Source organism: Lontra canadensis, unplaced genomic scaffold (assembly GCF_010015895.1).
Source record: "Lontra canadensis isolate GAN:19392208 unplaced genomic scaffold, GSC_riverotter_1.0 scaffold110, whole genome shotgun sequence".
NCBI lineage: Eukaryota > Metazoa > Chordata > Mammalia > Carnivora > Mustelidae > Lontra > Lontra canadensis.
Window position 1 is genome coordinate 6722688 of NW_022631104.1, and position 19261 is coordinate 6741948.

The window sequence follows — 19261 nt, forward strand, 5'->3', positions numbered from 1 at the left end:
GCTCAACCTCAGGGCCTCCAAGTTGCAGTGCTCCCAGAAAGCCAGTAGAGGGCAGGCTGCCACTCTCCTTTTCTTACCTGGGACACCAGGGGCCTCTGGGTTTCTCCGGCCCTGTCCTGGCTGTGACCTTCACTCTTGTGGCCATGGGGACCACACACAGAGCGGGCAGTGGTTTTCCTTGTGTTTACTGAAAGGAAAGGGAATTTAGAAGGAATTCTTCAGAAACTCCAAAATGCCAGACTTCTCATTGCTGGTTATAGTTCATTCCAGAGTTTATCCCTGATTCAACCTGTGGTCCATCCCCTCCGTCCCACCACCTGTGGGCGGCAGCTTTCACCTGACTTTGCCTGCCTTGTGTCTGCCTGCCTGCTTTCCTGGCTCTCATTTTCAGTCCTGCCTCTGACTTTCCCCCGCCCAACCCAGAATTCTCTTTTTGAGTCTCAAGAAGATTTGTCTTATTCTCCCCATCTCCCAGGAGAGGTATTGTGCTGGTGTCCCTTTCACAAGTTTTGACCAAGAGAGGAGCTTTCACCCAGCGTATGAAAGATCCCAGCAAAATTCATGATTTCAGCATTTAGCTTGGGGTGTTAAGTGCCAATGCCTCACTTCCCACTCTGGCTTGCTGCCTTTGACTTTGAAGAACAGGGTCTCATATTAAGGAGGTCTTTAAGGTTGTTTTGAGCAACAATCCTCAGGGCAGAGCTTGGAGTCCACAGTGGGTGACGGTGATGGTGACAGTGAGTGGGTCACTTCTAGAGGCGGCTCATTTCATTTTGGAAGGGCTGTTTGTCTCTCCTACAGCATCGATCCGGGGCTGTAGTCCTTCGCCTTGGAAATATGCAAAGTGAACCTCGTTATTAGGTCCCTGAAGAATTGTCTTTAGGTTATTTGAAGACAGCCATGATGTCTTGGATTCTTGTCTTTTCCAGGTTAAAAAAAAGTCCCCATTTCTTTCAACTGTTCCTTCTGTGGCATGGTCTCACGGTCCTGGCTGCATGTTCAGAATGCTAAGAGCACTACCTAACTTCTTTTTCTTTTTAAAAATTTTATTTATTTATTTGAGAGAGAGTGAGAACCGGGGTGGGGGGGAGGCGGAGGGAGAAGCAGACTCCCCACCCAGTGAGGAGCCTGATGTGGGGCTTGACCTCAGGACCCTGCAATCGTGACCTGAGCTGAAGTCAGACACTTACCCAACTGAGCCACCCAGGTGCCCCAGAACACGACCTAAATTCTGTTGAGTGCTTACTATGTGCCAGTACTAAGTACTCCATAAGTATTAATTATGATTCTAGTACTCTTCCTAGTATTACACAGTTTTATTTAGCTGACCTTGAACAGCTTGGGTTTGAACTGTATTTGTCCTTTTTTTTTTTTTAATAAGTATCGGGTTTTATTTTGATACAGTACCATAAATGTATTTTCTCTTCCTTATGATTTTCTTAATGTTTTCTTTTCTCTTGTTTACTTTGCAGTGACAACGCAGTATATAATAGATATGCTGATATGTACAATCTTTGTTAATCAACTGTTCATGTTACGGGTAAGGCAGTAGCTATGAGCAGTTAAATTTTTGGGGAGTCCGAAGTTATACATGAGTTTCCAGCTGCATGGAATGGGGGAGTCATTGCCTCTAACCCTCCTGTTGTTAAAAACGCTACTGTATGACCATCTGATAAGTGCTCAGTCGAGAGAAGTATGAGGCATGCACTATAAAAGGCAAAATAAAATCTGCTTTGCCCTCAGTCCTCCAGTCCCATCCTACAGAGGCACCCACAATGATTTTGAGTGTATCTTTTCCAATATTTTCTATGTATCACAAGTATCCATTTGTAATACCTCTTTCCGCCCTCCCCAAACGAGGTTACACTAATGAGTACAGCTCTGTCCTAATGTTTTTCTATGTGATGATAACCTTGTGACACCCTTCCAACCTTTGCATCTCAGGAAGCAGACGTTTTCCCCCATTGGAAACCAATTTTTATTATATTTGCACAAAATACGATTTCTCATAAATGCATGGGTATGACATATGTGCTATTGTTTTTAATAGAAATGGTTGATAAAGCCGGAAGCACCATCGCAATACTTGTAAGTGCATATCCGTAATTATATGCATGATAATAAAATGATGACTCTGATAATAAAAAGAATACTGTGACTCGCCTCCCAAGTTCAGAAGCAGGACAAGAGCAATGGTGTTGCAGCTCCATTTGTGTTTTGCCGTTCTCTCTCCCCATCTCCAGGGCTCTCTACTTGTTCTCATTCCCTTGCTTTTCTTTAATAGTTTAGTATGTATGTGTTCATCTCCCAGGTAACATATTACTTGTTTTACCTGCTTTTATCAACTTGAAAATGGGATCCTGTTGGATGCGTTCTGCAGTTTACTCTTTTACTCAGTACCACGTTTCTGAGAATTCATGTCCATGTCCTTCGCCATAGTTCTGTTTGCTCTCTTGTGACTTGTGTCACATGCAGCAATGTCTACCTGTTTGGGGTTCTTTTCAGGTTCCTGCTATGGCAAACAGTGCTGTCAATATTGTATATATGTCTCCTGTGTTTCCTAGTTTTATTTATATTTTTTATCATTTTTTTAAAGGTTTTATTTATTTGACAGAGACAGTGAGAGAGGGAACACAGGCAGGGGGAGAGAGAGAGGGAGAAGCAGGCTTCCTGCTGAGCAGGGAGCCTGATGTGGGGCTTGATCCTAGGACCTGGGATCATGACCTGAGCCCAAGGCAGACACTCAATGACTGAGCCACCCAGGTGCCTCTCTCCTATTATATTTTTAAGAAACGGTTGTGTTGTGGGGCGCCTGCATGGCTCAGTTGGTTGTGTCTGCCTTCGGCTCAGGTCATGATCTCAGGGTTCTGGGATCGAGTCCCACATTGGGCTCCTGCTCAATGGGGAGCCTGCTTCTCCCTCTCCCGCTACCTGCTGTTCCCCCACCCCTGCTCATGCTCTCTGTCTCTCTCTCTCTGTTAAATAAAGAAAATCTTAAAAAAATATATGGTTGCGTTGTATGGCGGACCAGTATTCCTTTATTAGCAGGTGTGTGTGTGTGTGTGTGTCTCCTTCTGGGTGTTATCTCTATATAGAAGAAGAGTCCCTTTATGCTACCAATTCTGGGTGAATCTACTGTAATTGCTGATGGTTGTCTTTCTGCTTGACAGGTGAAAATACTTGCTGTTTCTCACCACCAACCCTGTCCCCTAAGCATGGTGTATTTTTGTCACCAACCAGCACACCTTTCAGTAACACCTGCAGATTCAGAGTTTATCCTTCCATTCACTTCTTTTTTTTTTTTTTTGTCTAGCAGCTGTAAGACCTCTTTCTTCTGTACCTGTAATTTGTCTCCCCTTGTCCTTGACGAGTGTTCCTCCCAGCCTACCTCCTAAACTCTTTCCACAAAAACTTAGGTTGATAATATTTTGTTATGTAAGTAGGGTTGCCTCCCATGATGGCTTGAGTTGATTCTAAAAGTTGAGAGCTAATCCACAGGTGTGTATCCTGTTATCAGTATGTGATGATTGTTCTCTGCAGAACCAAGTAATGTGCTATGATTACATTTCCGTTAATAAGTGTAGGATGTGATAATCTGTCTGCCCCTCAATGGACAATCTTCCTCTACCTTTAAGTCTGTATGGGGTCTTCTTTCCCACCATCTCTGTTCCAGTAATTATCTTTATTATTCTCAAAATATCCCCAGTCCTCAGTCTTAGGAAATATTTTATCCATTTCTCATATTCTGACTTCCGTCCTCGAAATCACGGTCCCTCTGAATTGTGATTTTTAGCTTGATGCTGTCCTAGGAATTCTCTTTACTCTTCTGCTGGGTCAGATTCTTTGTAGATTTTTGTAGATTTCGCCTCTTCCGCTATCTTGGCTTATTTTCTTATTTTGCAGGTAATTTCCGAAGAATAAGTTGATTGGATGTAAACGTTCTGAGATCTTCAGGTCTCAGGCGTCCCATTCTCTCCCCATTTGTAAAGATGAGGAACTGAGGCTCAGAGAGCTTGAGTAAACTGCCCAAGTTCTGGGGAACATTGTTAAAAACCAGACAGCAGGTCCAAAATGGAGTCCTATTTGCTAAGTCCCACATCACCAAAGCAAGACTAACTTAATTAGGGTCTCAGTTCTTCCAGAAGTGGAGTCTTAAACCAGTCCTCAGGAATAGTCTGGTTAGCACTAGTTAGGTCATCTGCTAGACTCTGGCCATCCCCTAAAGGGAAGTGACCTTGCACTAACCCATGCCCTAACTTGACTTCCTTGTTCTCCCTCCCTTATGCCTATAAAAGTCTTTCATTTTATAGAACTTCTTAGAGCTCCTTTCTGTCTCCTATATCTAGTTGGCAGAAAGAGAAATTAAGAAAATAGTCCCCAAAGAGTAAAATACCTAGGAGTAAACTTACCCAAGGAGGCAAATGATAAAGTACTGATGAAGGAAATTGAAGATGATTCAAACAAATGGGAAGATATTCCATGTTCATGGATTGGAAGAGCCAATATTGTGAACATGTCCCTTCTACCCAAAGCAATCTACAGATTTAATGCAGTCCCTATCACAATACCAACAGCATTAAAAAAATACATGGAAAAAGAGTTATCATGCAGACCTAGGTAACTCAGAGTTCGCCGCCTTAATCATTCCATTCTGCTTCCCAATAAATATTCAGTAAAAAAAGATGGACTGTAGCTCGGGTCCTTAGAGGTGGCTTTCTGGAGAAGTTGAGGAGGGAACATAGCCTTGAGGGATTTTTTATTTGAATAAACATCAAAGACACAGGAGAGGATTTCTAGTTAAATTCCGTTCTGTGGGTGATGCTTGGGTGTGCAAATAGAGTTTTTTCTTGACCTTTAGAATAATTTTCCAAGGTCAAGTCTATTTCTTAATGTGGGTTTCTTCTCTCCTCCAGGTCCCATAATAATCCTGGGCAGTCAGCTGCCCAGAACATCAGAGAGGGCCCTCTCTCATCTCTCCTCTGTGGTTATGGCTGGGATGGCCATCCTTTATGTCCAGGTGATTTCTGGAATTTGGCAGCTCTGCTGGTATTGTGCTTCCTGGAGGCTGGGAACCTTCTTGCATAGTTCCCTGAGATTATACACATAGCTGTCCCTCTGGGGTCTGGCCACATCCTGGCCCCTGAGAGCTGTGAGGGTCCCCACTGCTCCATGGCTCAACCTAGCCATCTGGGGGAAACTTCCCTTCTCTTGCCTCTAAAAGTCGGCCTCTGTCTCTGTCTCTATCACAAATGCCCATCAGGAAATAAATGCATTGGTGCAGATATTTACATATATGTAGATACATAGATACATAAATACATTCCTGTATGTATATAGAAAGAGAGTGAATGAAGGAAGAATGTGTTACATGAAACATTTATGAAGATTTCTTAAAAACTACAAAACATAACGTTTGCACGTATACGTACACACACTGGCATGTAATTTCTTCTAGAAAGGGTAAGGGAGAGCCCTGCAGATGGGAACAGAGCATACCCCATCCAGAATGTTTTATTTCTGTTGTTCAAAAATACATTCTAAAGGCAGAGTGGCAAAAGAGTTAACATTTGTTAATTCTGAGAGTGGGTACACTGGATATGTCACTTTCTCCCCCCATCCCCCTTTTTTCCCTTCTACTTTAAATACATTAAAAAAAAAACAACACTAAAAGCTTAGCAACTTCTTTGGAATGCAGGCAGTGGGCAGGAAGGAGGCAAGGGGAAAAAAAAAAAGAAATACAAATTAATGATCCCGGCACCTTCTTGCCATTTCTTCTCTGGGTTCATTCAAGCTCAGTGACTGAACACAGCTGGGAGGTCACCCCTCAGCATCCTCCCTCTGGAGGCTCCCGTAGGCCAGGGTGGTGGTGGGGTGGGGGGGTGGTTCCTGAAGTCCTGCTGCTTTCCAACAAGGATGGGATGTGGTTTCACAGTGAAGGCCTTTGACCTCCTGGACTCTCTGTGACCCCAGAGGCAGACTTTGCCAGTGGTTTGCATGTGATCAAATGGCCTCTGTGTTTAAGAATGGTCACTGGGAAGCCCCCATCCTCTGTGAGCACCCTGTTGCTTTCCAGAGCCCTGTGTGGGGGGGGGGGGGGTTGGTGTTGGATGCAGTCTTGCCTCTCCTACCCTTAGAAACGCCTGTGGGACACTTTCAAACCGGTCAAGTGAAAAACCAATCAGGATTGGTTTTGTAAGAGCTCTTCCCGAGGCCTAGTGAGACTCTCGAAATTTCTAGAATTGTTTAATGCGGTTAGTACCAGTGTGAGAGAAATGGGTACCGGCGTAGGCCTGCTTTATACCTGGAACTATGAAACAGGAAGGTTTTCTTTAAAAAAAAAAAAAAAAGAGAGAGAGATTTGGGAAATCTCTTTTGGACTTGAAAAGTCCAAAGAAATGAGGTGTAGTGAAACTGCTGTTTTTTTGGATCAACTTGGATGGAATGGTTGGTTAAGCAGAATGGACGGAAAGCTTTGGGAGAAAGAAAGCTTCTCATCTCACAAACACCAAAGGGGTGCATTCGTCAGTCGTGTATACCAGCCCCACGGTCTTCAAATTTCAAAAGCTTTTCAGAAAAAGGAGCCATTATTCCAAGCCTGAAATCATTACAAAGGACTCTGGCCCACAAAGGACGAAATACTCTCAAAAATTAAATTCTGGCAATATAATTACAAATGATTTTTTGATGAAAAGGGGAAGACATCTATAAAAATCAATGTGGCTAGACTTTCTGATTAATTCCATTTTAAAAGAACATGTACAAGGATGCAAGGAGAAGCCTACTGCAGAGGAGAGATGGACAAGACAGGCTGGTACGAACGTGGGAAAGTAGCAAAGTGCCAGGTCTTGGCGAAAAATGTCAAGAAGACTGGCTTTCTGAGATGCAGCCCGAAGGTGAATCCTATCACCAGGGGCTGTGTCTCGCCGTACCCTTGGTGAGTGGTCTAACGGTTCAGAGACAATGCAGAAAAAAACCAGAATGACTCAGATATTTTTAAAATTTATTTTTAGTCTGTAGTGTGTGTTTCCCAATCTACATTTGAACAAATCCTAAGAATTACAATTCTTTGCCAGAGTAATTATATATACAATGTCAGTATTTTATTATATATTTTTTAAGATTTTATTTATTAGAGAGCATGAGAGCAAGAGAGAAGCAGACTCCCCGCTGAGCAGGGAGCCCCATGTGGGACTCAGTCCCAGGGCCCTTGGGATCATGACCTGAGCCGAAGACAGATGCTTAACCAACTGAGCCACCCAGGTGCCCGAATATGAGCATTTTAATTTTTATCCTTTGCCATGTTTTTCTCTGCAGGATTGTTCTCGTTTTGGAAAACAAGTTTAGTGCGTTCTTTTCCTGTGCTCCTAAACTGCTTTATCAATGTGAGTTAACTATTCTTTGAACATTTGAAATGATTTGTTTGTAAAACAAGGACTCTGGTGTATAGATCTTTTTTTTTTTTTTTTTAAGATTTTATTTATTTATTTGACAGAGATCACAAGTAGGCAGAGAGAGGAGGAAGCAGGCTCCCCGCTGAGCAGAGAGCCCAATGCAGGGCTCAATCCTATGGGATCATGACCCGAGCCGAAGGCAGAGGCTTTAACCCACTGAGCCATCCAGAGGCCCCTGGTGTGTAGATTGTTAACTTTTTTTTTTACTAAATTTTTTTATTTTACTGATTTTTTTTCTAAATTTCTTCTATCATTAACCTTTTCGACTTTCCTATGTATTTTGTGTCAGTTTTAGTAATCTATGTCTTCCTAGAATATTTCCATTTCCTGAAATAAAAAGTTAATATTACAGTGTTCAGTGCAGTTTAAGAAATTGTCCCTCTATCCATGGCTACAAATGGCTATAAATGATAATGTCTCTTTCTTAGACTTTAAACTGTGTTCTTGTGTTTCCTCTTTCTGATTCATTTAACATTGCTCTGTTTTCTTTCCTTCTTTTTTTTTTTTGGTTTATCGACACTTTTATCCTTATTATTCCTCTTGTCTTGTGGTTGTATGTGTCTATGTTCATATTTTTAAACCTCCTGAATGTACACGGTTGAGTTTTTTGTGTCCATTCTTTTTAATAACAGAAGGCATTTACGAGTTAGAATGTCTCTTTGAGTTTAGCTTTCGCCTCACAGCAAAACTTCAGACATTATTTTTCCTTTCTGATGAGACCGTGGTTGCAGTTTTTAAAAGCTTTTTATTTGGAAATATTTTTGGATTTACAGGAAGGTCACAGAATTAGTACAGAGCTCCCTGGCGAAGGGATGTAGCATCTTACATAAACTTACTATGGTTTTCAAAGCTAAGAAATTGGTACAATACTGTTAAGTAAACTACAAGCTTTAGCCAGAATTCATGTGTTTCGACTAACGTTTTCCAACCCTGGGCTCCATATTGACTCAGTTGTCATGTCTCCTTGGCCTCCTCCAATCTGGTCTGTTCCATGTCTGTCTTTGTCTTGCAGAACTCTCACACTTTTTAATAGTACTGATTATTTTGTAGAATGTCCCTCCATTTGAGTTTGTCTGATGGTTTCTTTTATTTTTAAAGATTTTTTACTACTTATTTGACAGAGAGATCACAAGTAGGCAGAGAGGCAGACAGAGAGAGTGGGGAAGCAGGCTCCCCGCTGAGCAGGGAGCCCGATGCGGGGCTCTATCCCAGGACCCTGGGACCATGACCTGAGCTGAAGGCAGAAGCTTAACCCACTGAGCCACCCAGGCACCCTGTCTGATGGTTTCTTAAAATTTGACTGAGGTTCTAGATTTAGGGCAAGCATACCCACACAGATGATGCGTCCTTTCCTTAGCACAGGGGATACGTGATGTCTGTGTGTCTCGTTACTGGATGTTGATAGGATGTTGACTTTGTAACTTGGTTGAGATCTGCTAGCTTTCTCCAAAGTAAAGTGACTGTTTATTCTATTTATTCTATTTTCCTGCATCTTGAGGGAGATACTTGCAGACTCTTCAAATCTCCTGTTTTGCCTCAAACTTTGGCCACGGAATTTATACATCCATTCGTGTATCCCGTCTCCATTTATTGCTGTTGATTTTTTAGTTTTTAATTTTTATTTTTTTGCTATTCATTGCCCTTGCATTTGTTGGTTGGAATTCTCCTGTAAGAAGTAGCTCTCTCCACCCACCATTTATTTCAGGCTCATGGATATTCATTTTCTTCTATTGATTAGGACCCCAGATTCTTGCTGTTCACTTCGTTGTTCAGAGGAATCCAGGTTTGGGTATTGGGAACTTTATCAGATTAGCTCCTTTCTCAGATTGATGTGGCCCTAGTCTTCCTTCAGCACTTTATCTCACTCTCTGGCACTGCAGGATTCTTGTGGTTCATCATGGGTTTTTTCTGCTTCAGCCCTGGAGGTAGCCCCTTTTCCAAGAAGACCGGCTCTTTTTAATAAAGAATGATATTTAGAAACCAAGATCTAGGCACTGGGTGTGCTCATTGCTACTGAGATTTTATTGCTTCTAGACTCTTTTCAGTGGAAAGAAATCAGAAATATGTGAGTATATATTAACCTGTGTATAAACAGAGATCTCTCTCTGTCTCTTTTTGTCTCTGTCTCTCTCTCAGGTTATCTATTTTTAAAAACCCCCTCTGTTCATACTGATACCTCTAATTCCCGTACAACACCACAGGACTTGTTCCATCCTCCCTTCCCCTCTCCTTATGTATGATTTTTCCCGCCAGCAGGACAAACTCAGCTTTCGTTGTACACAATATATTTATTTGTTCAACTCTAGAATTCACGGAAAGTATTTATAGAATTGCTAATCCATACACCTGTGAGGGGAAAAAAATTACTAGCTAGGGTAAAATACCTGTACAGTTCATTTTGCCTTTAGCCTTATGATATCTACTCAATACGGTTTTCCACAGTTACTTGGGTTAGTTTTCTTCTTTAACCCCTTCATGGTGGTTACCTTATTAATTTGTAATACAGTTAGGTTTATTTTTTAAAAGCTCATATTCTTTTTTGGTTGTTGTTACCCCCATATCTTGATTTATTTTTTTTTGAAAACTCACATATAGTAAAGTTTACTCTTTCTGTTTTATGGCTTTTGACAAAAACATTGAACTGTGAGTCCGCTACCACAATGGTGATACAGAAACCAGTTTCATTATGCCCCAGTCTGCTCCTACTAACCTGGTGTAGTTGACCCCTCTCCCTTACCCAATCCCTGGCAACCTCTGATCCGTGCTTTTGATCGTTGGCTCTGCCTTTTCTGGAATAACCTATGAATGTAACCATACAATATACAGGCTTTTGGTTCTGGCTTCTTTCCCTTAGAAAAGTGCACTTAAGTTTCATTCATTTGTGTGTGTGTTGAGGGGGAGGGGATCAGCAGTTTGTCCTTCTTATTGTGGAGTAAAGTTACATTGTATGGTGGTACCACAATTTGTTTACTCTTTAGCCAATTGAAGGCTATTTGGGTTGTTTGCAATTTTGTGCTGTTATGAATAAACAATCACATGTAGGTGTGGACATATGTTTTCATTTCCCTTGAATAAATCCCTGGACACGATATTGCCAGGTCAAATGACAGGGTCACCAATACTTTCTAGGGTGTTGCCAACATGTTTTCCAAACTTGTCTCAACAATTTTCCATTCCCATCAGCAAGGTGTGAGGGTTCCCATTGCGCTCTGTATCCTTCCCAACACTTGATATCGTCAGTCTTTTTAACCATTCTAGTAGATGAGCCGTGGTGTCTCATTTTGGTTTTAATTTGCATTTCCCAAATGAGCAATGCTGTAGTGTGTCTTTGGTATTCATCTATTGTCTTTGGTGAATGTCTGCTCAAACCTTTTGAGCTTCCATTTCTTCTTCTATCAAGTTATTGTGGTGAGATGGTTATTCTGAATCTTTTAACTGGGGACTTTTCTTTGACCTATTAAAATTTTCACATATCGGGGTACTTCTTTTTCCCTTCACCCTGGAAGAGTCCGTGGAAACAGCTGCAATGAGGTGGTCAGATTGACACTGGTAGTCTTCATTCCTTTCTAAAACGGTTGAAGGAATTGACCGTATCTTTCCTGGAGAAGCGAGCAGTTGAGGGTAGTGATTGGTGCTTTTGACTCTTGTGTTTTATATCTAGAGAAATGGTAGGCTTTTTCTGTATAGCTCTAGACCTTTGAGCAATGGACAGTAGGAACTCAAAGGCAGGCTGATGTCAGATTGTACATGGAAGAGTTTTCTAATAATCATCAATGGAATGGAATGAAATGGAATGAGCTGTCTATGAGTAAAACTGGTTCAGCTTCAGACATCGGCAGATAAGGAGAGTCAACTGGTAATGTTGTTGGAGGTAACCTATATGGGCTAGGGGATTGGGAGCAAGAGACGGCTGTGGTCCTATTGGACGTGAAGATGTAGTGATCCTCATGGTCTTGCATCAGCAGTTGTGACAAAGCTGTAGACATTTCTGAGGGCTCAGCTCTGCATCGTGTGTTGTGTCTGAGCTGTGTTATGGTGACATCATGCTTAAGAGCATACATCCTCCAATCAGCTGTCGTGGGTCATGTCCTGGCTGTGCCTTCTGCCGGCTCAGCTGAGCATGGACAGGCTCCTCACTCAGAGCTCTGTGATGTGTGCTGGAGTGTTTGCACGAATGAAACGTTACGTGGTGTGCCTGCCTGGTGGTCAGTGTGGCTACCCTATACTATTACAATGGCTTTCCCTCCCAAATGCCTCAACCTCTATGCCTTCATTTTCTGTTTCTTTCTTATTACCTGACATTCTCTGCCACATTCAGGAAGGTGTGATGTCTTGGTTTTTTTGCTTTTTTGTTTTTTGTTTTTTTGCTCAGAGGCTGGGTATTTTGGGGCTCTCTTTTGGGGAGTTCCACCCCTGGGGCACTTTCTGACCTATTCAAGTCATATTATTTCAGCTCTGCCAGATGAGATATTGTGGTTTCCAAAACTGTGCAGAGAGGTGAAACTGTATTCTCTCCTTCATCTTTCTAGGTCAACAGGGAACCCCGATTTACCCAGCCTCGTGAATATCTGCCAGCGGTCTTCCCGCCTGGCTTTACTCACGTTGCTATCTGATCGAGCACCAGATAATCACAGTTATGACACTTGACCTGCCCTGTTGAAGCCAGGCTGTCCCTCATTCTCTCCTCAATGGGCTTTGTTGTCAGTGTTTGCTTCGTAGGCAAAGAAGATAGCCTGTTTAAATGCCCAGTCAAGGTTTAGAGCCATGGGGATTTGCCTTTTTCGAAGCTGACTGCCTCACCCATCATCCCCTGTTTCTCATGTTTAGCCTATAGCCCCTTCCCTGCATTTACCGTCAATAGAAGCTCTGTTTCAGGGCAGGCCAGAGTCTGTTTCCACTTTTGGCACTCTGGCTGTCACTTAAAGGGGAAAGGTCCCCCACACAACACACTGGCAAGATATCCTAACAGCCTCTTCTACAGAGTGTTTCATAATAATGCCCAATCACCTGGAGTTGAGTTGAAGAGGGCCAAGACTGGGAATCTCTACGTGTCTCCATGCTTTCTCAGAACTCATAACTCCATGAAATGGGGAGGGAAAGGTCAATCTCTGCAGGTCCTTGCTTTCAAGTTTTACTGCAAGTCATTCACAATGAAAGTCAAAACATCTGTATTAGAATGGTCTGAGCCTTTTCTGAAAACTTGTCTTTTCATTAATCAAACACGCTATCCTCTTCTCCACTTGGAAAACTGGAATTGGAGGATCTTAGCGTTAGGTGAAATGTTGGGAATCATCTGTTGCTAGCCTTCCTCAGGGTAGGGATTTCTTTAAGAACGTTCCAGATGCCTCCAAATTCCTTCTCTTTTTTGGATGGAGAACTTCGTGCTTTGTAAGACAGATAGTCTGAGGGCTGATTTCTGTTTTTTTTCTTTCTTTTTCCTTTTCTTTTTTTTTTAGATTTTATTTATTTATTTGACAGACAAAGATCACAAGTAGGCAGAGAGGCAGGCAGAGAGAGAGAGGAGGAAGCAGGCTCCCCGGTGAGCAGAGAGCCCAATGTGGGGCTCGATCCCAGGACTCTGGGATCATGACCTGAGCGGAAGGCAGAGGCTTTAACCCACTGAGCCACCCAGGCGCCCCTCTTTTTCCTTTTTTGAAAAAGATTTTATTTATTTGTCATAGGCAGAGAGAGCAGTAGGCAGAGGGAGAAGCAGACTCCCCACGGAGCAAGGAGCCCAGTGGAGGACTCCATCCCAGGACCCTGGGATCATGACCTGAGCTGAAGGTAGACACCCAACAGATTGAGCCACCCAGGCATCCCACGGAGGGCTGATTTCTGTTGCTAGAAATCTCTTTTCTTTGGCAAAATGTCACTGATGACCTCCTATGTGTTCCACCTGACTCTCTGTGTTATGCAGAATTTTGGCCCCTGTGACCTTCGCCCCCCGATGTTATTCCTGTAAATATGTTACATTACATGGCAAAACCAACTTTGCAGATGTAATTAAGGTTACCACTCAGCTGACTTTGGGAGATTATCCTGGATTATTGGGTGACCCTAATCTAATCACATGAACCTGTAAAAGCAGAAATCCTACTCCATCTGGGAATATAAAATCAGAGATTTAGGGCAGGGACAGGATAGGATGTAGGAAACCATGTGCCAGGGAAACTGGGACCTCGGTCCTACAATCGTGAGGAACAGATTTCTGCTAGGAACTTGAAAGAGCTTGGGCCCTCTGATTTAAGCCTTGTTGAGACCCCAAGCGAAAGAGCCCGCTGAGTCATGTGGTACTCAGACTGCTGACTCACAGAATGTTAGGTAACGAAGGGGTATCATCGTTACTTATGATAGGACCTCAGAGGTATCAGTGACCCTTGGCTGTCCTTCATGCTTTATATCCCAATGTTAATCATGACCGGTCCATTCTACTCTGGAAAGCTCATGGGACAGTCCCTGTCCCCATTCCCAAGTGCATCTTACAGTACTTAAGCCCCGTCCTGAATTACAAGCATCCCCTTACCACCTGTTCCACCCAACCCTGTGTGTGTCCACTAGGACAGATGGGGGACAGCATCCAGTTTTCTCAGGACTGAGGGGTGTCCCAGGACATGGAGCTTCCAGTATTAAAACTGGGAAATCATAGCAAACTAGGATGAGTTGGTCACAGTACTGTTGGCTGCCCACTCATGAGTGAGGCTGCTGCTTAACATAAAGGCTGGGCCTACCAGATAATTGTTCTTATAGCTTTCTTTGCAGTTTGTGCTTTGGTGTATGGTCTAATGTAGGTCAGTGGGGTCAAAGGGAAATCTGCTGGGAAGCTTCTGAGAAGCCATATAACAGAGAGATATGGTCCATCTTACTGCCTTTGAATGTCTATGTGTGATGCTGTGATGCCTGGCACTGTAGCAGCCTTCTTGTGATCATGAGAGGGATCAAGTCAATATGCTGATAGAGGAGAAAGGTGGAAGGAGCCTGGGGCATTGAAGACATGGCTAGCCCACTGCACTTATCCCACAGGTAGCTTTTTTTGGCCATCTTGTTATGGGAGATAATATTATTGTAGTCACTTTGAATTAAGAGTTTCTGTTTCTGGCAGTTGAAACCATCCTCATGGATGAGATACTAAGGCTATGGCTCACTCTGCTTCCTGAACACCTATCCCCGCATCTATGAGAACTTTGGAATCCTCTCCAGCAGCACTTTGATCACAGTGCCATGACATTATGAGCCCCAATTCTTTCTAAGTTGAATTCTCAGTGTATAAAGATGAGTTTTCTCTCAAACACATGGGAGACAGAGAGGGTGGCATAGAGACTTTGACAAGGGAGCTTAAGAGAGAGAAAGGCAGTTGAGGGAAGGCAAGGTGGGAATTGAGTACTGTTTTCTTATATCTTTGAGCCACGAAGGCATCGGGAGATGGGTAACGAGTTGACAATGCCTGCTGTGGCAAGGACATTATCCGGGGTGGTACTCAGGAGATGCAACCCGCAGCTTGCAGGGTAGAGGGGGTGGGAGGCGTGGGAAGTGCTACCTGGCACCATGTGACATATGGTTACATAGTCAGCATGTCTGACTGCGCCACTCTGAGTCCGAGAGGCAGGCAGAGTTAGCTGAGGAGCCACGAATCTGGAATCAAACATCGAGAAGGAGAGTTGGTGCTGTTGACATGCAGCTCAGAACCATCTGTCAGTGACAAGACCCAGCAAGTCTCACTGCTCTTAACAGATGTTGACACAGTGTAGGGGTTGAGTGAAAACGAGTTCCCACTGATTTTAGAGAAATGCCATTGGCATTCTTCATTCTCAGCGGAAAGCCTTTGTCGCTGTGACCTCGAACATATTTTGACCAGTTTCTGTGGGCTCATTCGTGTCTCTGACCTTCTCACCTGATCAGCAGGTCTTCAGTTTGGATACTGTCCAATTTTCCCAACCTGAGGTTTTTGGGGAGCTCATTCTCCCAGTTGGGGGTTGGGTTGCAGGGCAGAAGATGGGTATGTGTGCTGCTGAAGGGACAGGTACATCTTCATGTTCTCCGTGCCCACCAGGGACAAGTGAAAGGTAATAGCTGTTTTCGCAGATGCGAATCTAATCTTGTTGCTTCGTTGCTCCAAAACTTCAAGTACCTTCCACTGCCTTTAGAATCAGCCCTTGCCATGATGTACAAGGCCTTTCGCAGACTGTCCTTGGTTTACCCTTGACCTTCTGCTGTTAACCTCCAACACCTGTCGATAGTGTACCAAGAGGAGTATTTCCCAACCCAGCTCCGACTTTCTCACTTATGTACCTTTACGATAACCATTCCCCTCTGGATTCCTGGTGAAGTCCTCCCGTGGGTATCTCCTCAAAGCCGGTGCCTCTCCACGATTTCCCTTTGTATGTGCTCCTGGCAAGCAGGTGATCACCTGGCAGAATGCCTGGCACCTACAGTGTGCTCAGTAAGGGGTCTTTGGACTGAGTTCAGATGACCTGAGTTCAAGTCCACATCTTTGTAATTTGAATATGAATATTGGTCGTCTTCTCTGAGCACTCGTAGACCTATCTATTGGTCTTCCACAGGACTGATTAAGTTTTGAAGGATAGCCATGGGCACCTATTTTTTTTTTTTTTAAGATTTTTAAAATTTATTTTTAATTATTTAAAATTTTTTTTAAGAATTTATTTATTTGACAGAGAGAGAGATCACAAGGAGGCAGAGAGGAGGACAGAGAGAAGAAGGGAAGCAGGCTTCCTGCTGAGCAGAGAGCCCAATGTGGGGCTTGATCCCGACTCTGAGACCATGACCTGAGCCAGAGGCAGAGGCTTACCCCACTGAGCCACCCAAGCGCCCCAAGATTTTATTTTTAAGTAAAAACTATACCTAATATGGAGCTCAAACTCAAAACCCAAGATCAAAAGTGTCATGGCCCCCTGACTGAGCCAGCCAGGCACCGTGCCTGGGCTCTTATTTCCCCTTTGCTTTTTCATTCTGCGAGTGATCACAATAATTACACAGATTCCTGATGAGCAGCCCTTACCGGTGTGCAGAGCTTTTAAAGCGTTACTTTGTTTGACCCCCAGATGACTCCATAAGGATGGTGAAGCAGATATAAATCTGTCATTATCCCCATGTTAGAGATGGAGAACTTGAATTTTAGCAGGGACAAGCGACTTGTGCCAGGTCACATAGGGGGATTTGAATTCACCTGAATCACATTCCCATGTGTTTTTATGTGCTTTGTGGCATTCTGGCCATCTTGATGCCTCTACTCTGAATCCCCTCAAGCTTAAAGAAGAAATTTCACCTTTGGTGCTCAGGTTAGGAGAGCGTTTTATCTTCTGTGCTGTGGTTGTCTTATTTTGTCAGTGGTTGGAAGCTGAGTGGAGTTACAGAGCTTGGTTCGGGTAGGGCACGACATACCCGAACACAGAACGGTAATCATAGGACACATGAGTTTCAGGGAGTTTGCCGAGTGTTACTGATCAGGCCCTAGGAATATGAAGTCTTGCTTCCCAACCCCCAACACTTGGGATCTCCATCTGAGAGCTGCCAGGCTCTGCTTCAAGCTGACCTCTGGCAGAGCATAAAGTTATAAGCACCCTAATTGTTCACAGGTCCTGCAACAAAAGTGTATAACGTTGGCCTGCTGAGTCCAGTGGCCTCCTAAACTCGGAGAATCACTCTACCAGATCTGTGGAAGTGCCACTTTTTGATGAAACCACCACAAGGCTTGCATTCCTTTCTTCTTTTAAGTTGTGTATGTGCAACAACATGTGTACTTTGTTGTATATGTGTTGTTTCTCTGTGGGTTGGGTGTGTCGGATGTGTGTGTTGGGTGTGTTGTGTATATTATATCTCTGTGTGTTGTATCTTTGTGTTGGGTGTGTTGTATGTATTGTATCTCTGTGTTGTGGGTGTGTATCTATGTGTTGGGCGTTGTATCTCTGTGTTGGATGTATGTGTGTTGTATTGTGTTGGGAGGTGTGTGTCAGGTGTCTTTGTTGGTTTGGTTGGATATATGTATATTGTATCTCTGTGTGTTGTGTGTGTTGTATCTCTGTGTGTTGGGTGTGTTGGATGTGTGTTTTGGGTGTGTTGTATCTGTTGGGTGTGTTGTTGTATGTGTTGTATGTTGTGTATGTTGTATCTCTGTTGGGTGTATTGTGTTGTGTGTATTGTTTCTCTGTGTTGTGTGTGTTGTATCTCTGCTGTGTATGTTGTATCTCTGTGTTGTGTGTGTTGTAACTCTGTGTTGTGTGTATTGTATCTGTGTTGTATCTCTGTGTTGTGTGTGTTGTAACTCTGTGTGTTTGTGTTGTATCTCTGTGTTGGGTGTGTTGTAACTCTCTGTGTTGTGTATATTGTATCTGTGTTGTGTGTGTTGTATCTCTGTGTTCGGTATGTTGTATCTCTGTGTTGGGTGTGTTGTATCTCTGTGTGTTGGGTGTGTTGAATATGTGTGTATTATATCTCTGTGTTGTATTATGTTGGGACGTGTGTGTCCAGTTCTGTGTTGATTTGGTTGGGGTGTGTGTGTGTGTGTGTGTGTTGTCAGGAGAGGGAGAAGGGATACAGGAGGAAGGAATCAGTCCTCTCACCAGGAATGGCAGGGATGTTGAAAAATCTTCTCTAAATCGCTAATCTCTTCACCCAAGATTAAGCAAATAAAATTGTTGCCTCGAAGATGCCAGATTCTTGATGACTCCAAAGAAACAGCAGCAAAGTGAGTCAAGAAGCTTAGCTTCCGATCAGCAAAGAGATAAAGGGGGGCTCTGAGTGACAGTTTGAGCAATATACCCTAATCCGATTACCAGGGGATTCGGTGTCAGTCTATATTAATGGTGGGTTTTTTAAAAATGGATGCTGAAGAGTTAGTGTTCGTCCTCCAAAAAGTTCAGTTCTTCCTCAGGGAGAAATAAGCCTACCCTGGAACTCAGGGTAAAGGGGCAGAAGATGGCTGAGGCTGGGTGAGGGGCAGCAGACTCCTCTCTTACAAGGGTCCTTTGTTCATTGGGTCCTTTGTTGAAGCTGTCAGCTTGTCCTCAGCCCAGAAGAGAGAGAGGGGTGGGGGGAGACAGAGCCAAGTCAGGGGGCTGGATTCAACACCAAGTCAATTCTGCTTTGAGTTTTCTAGGTGGAGAGTTTTCACGTTGAGCACTTTTACCGTGTCCTTTCCCCTCCAGGCTGAAACAATCCTTCGTTTAAAGACTGTCCTCTGGGATTTAGCATCTTTTAATGCTTTATTTATTTGAGAGAGAAGGAAGGCAACGTGGTGTGAAAGAATAGAAAAGGTGTATTTCCGTTACAGATTAATTAATCTCTGGGGGCTTCGGTGGAAATCCTGGTGTGAGGTTAGGCATGAGAATGCAATTTACAAATAACAGACGCGCTCTGGAGTCCCGAATTCCAAGGAGCCTTCTGACTCCTGTGTTTCAAATCCAAACCAGGTCCTTTAAGACTGAGGCTTTTTACTTAGCTGGAACACTGATGTTTTGTGTACTTCCTCAATGAGGGGCTTATTTCTTAAGCAGATACCCAGAATTTGTAGGGGCTGGATTATATTTTGAATCTAATTTCACCTGGAAATTGGCTGGCAAATAATTGAAGAGTATCCACCCTTAGCTTGGACAGGGAGGGAGTACCTTGTGATTCCTTAAGCAGCAAGCCTGGATATAGTCTTAAGGTAAAAGATGCCGGATGTTCCTCTAAGAATTGAGAATGACATCCAGTGTATACTGAGAACTCTGTTAACCCACCTGAGTGAAAATGATTGGCCTCTAGCTCTGTTTAGAAATCAAACTTAAAGGGACAAGGCAGGAGCCCATTACATT